We start from the raw sequence: 9684 nt of genomic DNA, 5'->3' as shown, positions 1-9684 counted from the left end.
CCCATTGTAGGACATGTGCGACATTTGTGGGAGATTCCCTTGCCACTTGTCCTTCCAAGAATGATAAGTGTCATATCTCCCCAAGCCTTTCCTAACGTATTCATCTCTCACCGTCCATCTCTCCAAGTTGAATCTAGATTATTGAATCCTGCCACCTAGGCTCATACCTTGGAAAAGCTATAAATACCCCCACTTTTCATTCATGAAAGGATCCTTAATCTTGCATTCTGAAACTTTGCATACATATTGAGCATAACAACATCCATAGTTTTTGCCTTTAACATAGTGTTTATTTGATTATAGAATAGCGGCCATGTTAATCTATAATCATGGTCATTCATCTCATTTTCATTTAGATCACAGGATCATAGTATAGTATACTCATTCTTCAAGTTGTTGTCTTGGAGGTCCATGTTGTTGAGAGCCAAACAATAGACCAACAAGGTCCTCGAAGATAGAGGACAATGAGACGCCATTGGGGAGTGCTATTTTACTTTGTTCGTTGATTAATTCCTTAATATAATGTCTCGTTGGTGTGTTAGGTGTTCTATGTGATTAATTCACATTCCTAGCATACAGTAATAACAAAATATTTTATGAGCTTAAAACATTTTTTACTTTCTAGCCTTCTATACTTTGACATCTATAATTATGAAGTATTGGGCTCCTACTCATTAGTCAATTGATAAAAATATGAAACTTGTGTTCATACTTGTAATATAGAACATTAGTTGCATTATAGAAAAAACTTTCCTATCAGTCCATCTTTAGTCTTTTTAAATAGGCTCCAAAAACGCATTTCACATTTTAGAAAACACTAATGAGGAGTATTCTACAAGCACTATGTAAATTAGCTTATCCACTCCTATATATATTTGGACATGGAATGCCTTCTAATTTCAAATTATTTTTCTCTCTATCTCAAAAGCTTGAAAAAGAACCATACTCTTAATAAGTGCTTCCGGGTAGAAAAATTTAATGTCTAAAGAGAACCATTAAATCATTGCATTTGGGGAATTCCTAAAGGCAATATAATACATTGAACATATTTTTTATTTTCAATGTTTGTGAAATACCATTGGTAACTATAATAGACTGCCAAATCACTTGGCCTTATGGTGGGAAAGAGGTTTTTTTATTGACAAACCTTTCACAGCCATTACAAAGTGTAAACTAGAAGGTGTTGGTTAAGAGATGGCTCCTAGATTTAAATTTTAACAATTACGATAAACCACAAAAAATGATCAAGTAGGTTATGTTTTTACAATATAACGAGTTTATTAATTCTGCTTGCATATATAATAGAATCCCATGACTCTCGAGTCCAAACTATGTCAAACATTATAGATTTGCTAGATCTCGCCTCTCTCTTGACAAATCTTAAATTACTCTGCAAAGCCCATGGTCATCAATCATATAGCAATAACAACTTCCCCAATGCAAGGCTCAAAACCTACTATGATTACTCTCCATAAAACCCTTTTGTGATCTTACTTTATTCTAAGTAATACACGATTTAAATTTAAGATTACATAGAAAACTCTCAAAGCACTTGGGCTTGCACTCAATGCCACAACAATAATATTGAACATTCAAAACATTTTTTTAATAAATAAATAATATTGGGAGTTACTCATAAATGATTTGATGATTTGAATTTAGCATGGTGCCTTCATTGCCACAAAATGAAATGTATACTCTGTATGACAAATTGCCCACTTAATAAGAGTGAAAAATGAAGCCACCTTATTTACAACAATCAATATTTTTTACTAAATAAAATAATTTAAAATTGCATGTATAATTTGGTAAAGAAGGGGTCCATGGTTGCTCCTCACTACTCTTTGCATTTTGTTTACTTCATGCGCAAATAACTTGTTTGCTTAAAAAGTTTTCATACAAACTACTAATAATTTAATGAGCTTACTTTGTAAAAAGAAATTAAATAATATATAATTAGTGTAGATATATTAGATACATTTATATGCAACTCATTGCATTTCAAAACTGTAAAGAATATTATTTTAAATATAATAAAATTTGTAAAACAGTGATTACTTGGGAAGAGTAATCTCAACTCCAAGTAATGGCAGGTTACTTAGAGTTTAAAACAATTTCATATAAGTTAATTTGTTTATTTTTCTAGAATTAAGTTACTTTATTCTATATTTTTTCAGGTCTCTTGTTTGATATATTTGTAACTTAATTTAGAGGTTCATCTTATCCTTGAAAGTAATTATGAACATCCATAAGAATAATAATGCTTTCTTTTATAAGGTTTATTTTTGAAAAGGAAAATGAAGAATCATGAAAGATTATTCTTAAAATTTTAAAAAATGATTGAAATTGTTAATATTTATTTAAAGCTGCTGTAAGCCTAAATGTTAAGAATTATTTTAAAGCTCTTATTGCTTCCACCACTTACTAAAATTAAGATAATTTCAATAACTGAAATGTCTTAATGTTAATAAAATATATATTTTGATATAATTGGATAAATAACATGTACAAATTTGACCTTAAATTTTCTTAGGTTGAAGAGGCAGTTTAATGTTTATATAGATTAGGTGCCGTACTCCCATTGAATTTATCACAAGATTCTATAAATAAATTCCTTAATAATCGGCAAAACTACTCTCAATATGGAAAACAAAGGAAAACTCTTCACAGTACCAGCTTCGCACAACTAAATCGAAAGCAGGGGATCACAGGTTGACGTAAAAATAGCTGGATGTACACATTTTACTAAGGCTAAGGTATGCGTCTTCAGCTATCTAAATAGTTATCTGTAGTTTGTACGAATCTGTTCGATCCTTTTGTTGTTTTGAGTGTATTCTTAAATGGGGTTTTAGGGGTTCCAGTGCCACGGAAAAGATTTTAGACTTTCATAATTCCGTTTTTGTCGATCAAGTCTTTGAGGGGTTGCGATGTCATTATACGGAAAAGATTACAGGGAATGGCCGAAAATATGGTTGAGGAGGAAGAGGGCTTTAGAGGGGTCACAAGTGCCAAATATGGTGGGGAGTGATAATGGTGTTGGCAGGGTTTAGTGAAATGCAGGGGTGGCATGAGAAGGCTGAACAGTAAGCGTAGGTACTTTCAGGATGATGAGGACGATGACGTGGGTGTTATTGGCGAGGAGTTTTATATGCAGGATGGGAGGTCTCAAACGGACGAGGCCAAGGGAGCTATATGAGCTCCGTTGGAGAGGTTAACGATGGCCGAAAAATTGATGTGGGCTGTGTGGAGAAGGTAGAAAACGACAAGGCCTCAATTGGGATTGAGTTAGTGGCCGGTGAGTGGGGATTGGGATTCAAGGGAGAAAAATTGGGCTGATATGGGTAATTGGGGTGTATAATTTTGGGATTTTAAGCAAGACCGGTATTGAGGATGAGAGCTTAAAATTTAAAGTTTCAAGCAAACATGATAAAGACTGATTAAATTCTGGGTTTTAAATGATTTGAACGACGATGGGAGCTGATTTTGAAATTTCAAGTAAGGCGGCAAATGTAGGTGATGTGGATGACAAGGAGGATAATGGGAATGCCGAGCCCATGACTTTAGGGAAGGGTATTGTTGATGTTCAAATTTGCACCCACATGTTAACTCGGGTCAACATGGGAAATCGCGCAAACAGCGGACGGAACTTGCGAGATATCTTGGGGATTTTATAAGTCAGTAGTTTGTAGGATCTTTCAAGGATTTGATTTCAAGCTTTTTGGAAAAAGAAGAAGAAAAACTGAAAATAAAACTATCTAAACGTGAAATGCCAATTGAAGAACCCTTATTTTGTACACAACTGATTTGCATAGTATCAGTAATTGTAAAATAGAAAAAACTCAAATGCAATAATGAAAGGTAAAGATCACACTTTCATTAATTTGCAGGAGGTTAATTGATTTCAAATTCATGAATTAAGGCTGCATGTGCAAGATAAAAGAGTGGAAATAATTTATTGACAAAACATAACGAAACACAATTGAAGAAAACATTTTATTTCATCCATAAATAAACTAACAAACAAATATGAGAGGTCAACTGCACGATCAAACAGTTGTTATTAATGAGCTCAAATATTTTGTCTTCCAGGCTTGAATGCCAAAACGACAAAGCTTTGACATTGAAACTCTCTTTTCTTTTTAGTTTGAATGTACAATTACACATATATAGAAGAAAATAAAAATATCTATTAAGAGAGAAAAATGTAGTAGAAAAGAAATCCTCATCCACTCAAAAATCGTCTCTTTTGCTACATGGTGAGCACCTCTATAGTTAATTTTAGTCTTCACTTTTTTCCTGTCTTTTGTGAGTTTTCTGTTTTACCTTCTTATAGCTTTTCTTGATATATTCTTGGCATTTAAAAATATTTTATCAATTTATCTTCTTATAGCTTTCACTTTATCTTCATCCGTAAGATATTTTATCAATTTATCCATTTAATCCTCAATAGCTTTATTGAAGATATTTTATCAATTTATCCATTTATCCCTTAGTAGCTTTATTTTTTTAAGGGATCATTAGCTTTAGCTTTCTTGATTTTATTGGGGGCTACCTTATCTTACACCTTCTCTTACTCCTAGATTGTTTTTAATGAAAACAATTTAAAATGCTTTTAAATAATATCAGTTAAATCTAATGTGAGTTCAAAGGAAAATTTAGATATTACTTCCTGGACCCACATGCCAACTTGGATTGAAGTAGAGTAACCAATTGCGTATTGTTTAAAGACAAGGAATTAGACTATAGGAAGAAGATTTGGATATAGAAAAACAACAAGTGGATGAGCAAATGGGATGTTAATTTGTCTGAACATTAAAGAAGAGGTTAAAAAATTTGTGCTAAAAAAATTCAAGATGGCCATATGGACAGAATAGATTGGCCAAAAAAAAGTGTTCTATATCAAAAAGTTCAAACCCATGTGAAAACATGATGAAAAAGCTTATTTGAGGGCTACAATTAAGGGGAAGACTAAAATTTTAGTTGCTTAGTCGATGATTGGTTCTGATCATCTTAGATGTGAATCTAGTAGATGGAGAGTCTCCAAGGAAGACTGGGAAGAAAGAACTTCATTTTTTGTAGCAAAGGGGAAGTTGAGGTTGAATGGCACTTCATCATAAAGTGTGCAAGAGTGTGCAGCCTGATGTAATGGCTGTATTAATTGTAGATTCCCACTACTGGTCCAGTTTTCTGTTTTATAGGTATTCATTGATTGTGGGATGTAATTGCTAATTCTCGCAGTCCCTATTTTTGGGTTTTTTTGGTTTGTGACTCCTTATATTAGGAGTTTTTGGGTGTTGGCTTCTTTATTTCTTGGAGAGGATTTTGTTTCTATCTGTAATCGGTTTTCTTTAGTATGATGAAGGATATGTTAATAGTGCTGTTTGTGTTTGTGGACTCGATATATAAATTCTGATTTAGTGGATCTGAGTGTCATATTTGTAGGCTTATATATTTATGCATTTACTGTTGTTTTGTTTTCGTAGAAGTATTATTTTTTTTCATCTTTTTTCATCTTCCAAAAGTAGAGTATATCATGGAGGTTACTGAGAAAATACTGAACAATGTTATCGAGACTTGCTTGTAGAGAACATAGGTTTAATTTGCATCAGTTTTTGGTATCAGAGCAATCTGTGATGGCCCAAAAGGGAGTCTGCGTCAATTGAGGAAAGAAGGGGTAGGAGGAATGTAGGCCCTCAAAGGAACACTAGTGAGGTGCTTAGAGGATTAGAGACCCTTGAGGCAAGATTGAAATTGGATGAGTTTGAAGAGGAACTAGAACTTAGTGAATGTTGCTAGGGCTTAGACCCTCCAGAGAGGTTTATTGAAGCATTTACTAAACAAAGCTCCAAAGTAAAGGTGGATATTTCAGATTTTAAAGGTAAGCTCAATCTTGATATATTCTTAGATTGGATCTAAGAGTTGGAGAAGTACTTTGAGATGGAAAACATAGATGAAGATGATCCAAAAGAGTAAAAATTGCTGCCTCTCTATTGAAATCACATGCAGCCCTATGGTGGGAAAATGTTCAGAGTTCAAGAAGAAGAGAGGGAGAAGATAAAATTTGCTTTGGCCTAAGGTGTTGAAACATCTGAAAGCCCGATTTTTGCCCTCAAATCACCAACAAAAAATGTTAAAAGGATTTTAGAATTTAAAACAAATGGATCAGTCAGGGCGGACTTATACTAAACAATTTATGAGGCTTCAAATTTGAATGGATATACAAGAGAGTGAAGGACAAGCGGCAGCCCAGTTTGTGGATGAGCTCAAGTTTCAACTATAAGATGAGCTTGCATTAGTGAAAGTTCCTACTATAGATGAGGCATATAAATATGTCTTGTCGAATGAGGAGAAACTAAATCGGAAATGCAAAATAGTGAGTAAAAGGGGTGAAATCTATCAAAATAAAGGGAAAAAGGATTCTTTAGAACCTACCATGAGCAAAGAGCTAGAAGAAGGCAAGAATGTGAAGTTTAACTTTAGAGAAATGGGAGGCTTCAGAGGTAGAGGATGTGGTCGACCACCTTTTGGAGCGTTGAGGCTCTTGAAGTGTTTTATTTGTGATGAAGCCAATACGACCATAGATTGCCCTTGCAACCATAGAAGGGTGATGGCAGCCCAAGGACAAGAAAAAGCCCTAGTCAGAAGAAGCTGAGGTTTGAGTTAGGAGAGAACATGATGTTGAGAAGGACCTTGATATCTAGGGAAAAAGAAACACCCAAGGTTGATTGGAAGAGGAAGAGTGTCTTCTAAACAAATTGCAAATGTAAGGACACAAGTTGTGTAAGGTGATCATAGATGGCGGATCTATTGACAATCTAGTAAGCATAGAAATATTTGATAAATTACAGCTTGCTTGCATTCCAAAAGCTAACCCTGAAAAGATTTCTTGGTTAAAAAAGAGTCATATCATGCTTGTGGATAAGTTTTGTCTAATTGCTTTTAAAATTGGTCCATATGAGGATGAAGTGTTTTGTGATGTGGTGCTGATGGATGCATGTCATTTTTTGTTGGGTAGGCCAGGACAATATGACCAGAATGTAATCCATCGAGGTAGAGAGAATACTTATGAGGTTCAACATGAAGGAAGGAAAACAATATTAAAACCGTGGAAAGAGGAAGGAGCATTTGAAGTGGTACCTTTGTCTCTTCTAACAAAAGCTATATCTGAGCATGAAGAGAAAAGTGAAATTTTGGATCAGCCAAGAAGGGAATTGAAGGAAAATTTTGGAGCAAAAGAGACAAATGATTTAGAGAGTCAAGTTCAACGAAATCTTGAGGCAGAGCTGCAACAAGATTCAACTAACACAATTTTTCGGTGAACCTATAAAGGTAGATGTTGAAATTTCAGTTGATTGTAATGTTGTTGAAGGGAATAGTGAATTGTGGGGATATGAGCATGATCAAAAAAATAATCCACAGATGTGATAAAAAATTTGGTAAAAATTGACTATTTAACTAAGTATGGCAGGAGTGATGTTAAGTGTGATTGGAATGAAGGAAAAGATTTCAAATCTATTAGTGATTATTCTGTGCACTCTACTTTAGGGACTTTGCATAGTTTTATCGGTCCAACTTAATGATGGAATCAAACTGGACTCCTCTCCACAAGAAGACTGGGGTTGGAAATTTTGGTAATGACCCAAAATTGTGTCAAGGAATCCCAAGAGAAAACCTTGATGACATGCCTGCTGAGAGTTTTGCACTCTCATATGGATGGCAACATAGTCCGGTTCTTCTGCATCAAGAGGGTCAGACTTTTCTAAGATGGGAAGTTGATGTAACGGCTGTATTAATTGTAGATTCCCACTACTAGTCCTCTTTTCTCCTTTTGTAGCTATTCGTGGACTGTGGGATGTAATTGCTGATTGTTGCAGTCCCTATTTTTGGGGTTTTTTTGTTTGTGAGTCCTCATTATAGGAGTTTTTTTTGGTGTTGGTCTCTCTGTTTTTTGGAGAGTATTTTGTTTCTATCTGGAATTAGTTTTCTTTAGTATGGTGAAGGGTATGCTAATACTGCTGTTTGTGTTTTTTGGATTGGATATATGCATTCTAATTTAGTGGATCTGTGTGTCACATTTGCAGGCTATTTATGCATTTACTGTTGTTCTGTTTTCAGAAAAATATAATTTTTTAATCTTCTTTTGTCTTCCAAAAGTAGAGTATATCGTGGAGTTTAATGAGAAAAAACTGAGCGGCATCGAGACTTGCTTGCAGAGAACAGAGGTTTAATCTGCATCACAACCTATGTGGATATTCATGTTAAGTTTGAAAACAATTTGAGGGTGTTCAGTCTGAATGAGCTATTTGAGGAGGCAAGGCTTCACAAAACAACAGGTTTCTTGATCAAGATTCATAGTAGAAGAGTTGACATTGAAATGATCTTGAAAATGTGTCAGTGTTGTGTCTCTTGGCCCCTTAAACCACTTGGTCTCGTGATTATCATTAAAATTTCTTCATTCATTCATTTGTTGATTTGATGCTGACATGTCATGGATAGCCAATGGCACTTCATCTATATTTTGTTCTTCTAACAATATTAATATCTCTTGCTAGCTGTTGATTTGAGCTCTTTGATCTAGTGATCACTTTTTGAAGACATTAAGCATGAAAGATATAAACCTCTGTGTTGGATTTGAATGCTGACTACCTCCTTTTGAATATCTATTTTGGGTTTATTACAGTTTATATCATTTTGAGTGATTGTGCATTATTTCTTTGGTTGCTTGTTCTTTGGCTGTGCGCAGCTAGTCATGTTTCTATTGCTCTTCATTCTTCTTTTCCTTTTTTTTCCGCGCCATGTTCTAAAGGCTAGTGCCATCCATTGCAATGGCTGTATTGATTTGGGTATTGGCTGCCATTTGGATTTTCATGGCTGTGTGGCATGTGCCATGTTTCCACAGCTGCACACCTTTTAATGGTGTTGGATGCTATCGTGTCATCCATTCTTTGATGTAGTTTCCCCACAGCCTGTGGTATGTTGGTTTAAAATGTTTGGTGGCCAAGCACTGGGAGTGCCTTTGCTCTGAACATTGCAATGGAATCCCCATTTTTCGTTTAGTTGTTGCTTGATATCAAATGCTTATGTAGTGATTCTGAGCTATGCAATGTTTAATGCATCTACACATAGACTTCAATGGTTTGTGCCATGATCCAAAATTGTTGGGTGATGCTTGGAAAATTTTTGCTAGCTTTGAAATGATGCTATATACATACTCCTTGTGTGTTCCAGAATCCTGTCAACCAATGGTTCAGGATTCTCAACATTGGCCATTATTTCTTTAAGTTCGAGTGACAGTTTTGGCCACTTGTGGAGAAGTGTGCTTTTACATGTTGAATCTAGAAGAAAAAGACAATCTAGTCAACTATACGTGACATGATGAACCTGAAAGTGGAGATAATAATGAAACCAACCAATCATCGCATTGCTACTGAACCTGCAATCAATTGCTCATGTACTGAAATCAAATTGATGCAAACTGCCATGCATTTTTAGAACTGAAACTTGGCAATAACCATCAAAACGCTGCAAACTTCTTTTAACTGACCTAACACAGGCCATTGTACCAAACACTCTGACAATAACTACAACTGCGCTTGTTTTCAACTACAAGAGTGCCTATTGAAAATAACTCAAAACTCGAAACTAATGTTTACACTGCAACTTATTCCTTAACCATTGAAATTA

General features: G+C 34.8%; 1 protein-coding gene across 4 annotated transcripts in view; it reads left to right on the top strand.

Annotated features, from left to right (window-relative positions):
• The first annotated feature begins 2574 nt into the window (after positions 1-2574).
• LOC131030358 (frataxin, mitochondrial) overlaps positions 2575-9684 on the top strand; it is an 83014-nt gene continuing 75904 nt past the window's right edge. For 3 of the 4 annotated variants that reach the window (XM_057961145.2, XM_057961143.2, XM_057961144.2), the window contains exon 1: positions 2581-2756. The gene's annotated coding sequence lies outside the window, so the exon portion shown is untranslated. Of the gene's footprint in view, positions 2757-9684 lie in introns of all 4 variants that reach the window. The other variant, XM_057961146.2, reaches the window with a different exon arrangement.

Source organism: Cryptomeria japonica, chromosome 2 (assembly GCF_030272615.1).
Source record: "Cryptomeria japonica chromosome 2, Sugi_1.0, whole genome shotgun sequence".
In the NCBI taxonomy this organism is placed as follows: domain Eukaryota; kingdom Viridiplantae; phylum Streptophyta; class Pinopsida; order Cupressales; family Cupressaceae; genus Cryptomeria; species Cryptomeria japonica.
Note: the sequence above shows the minus strand (reverse complement) of the source record. Positions and strands in the feature narration are given on the sequence as shown.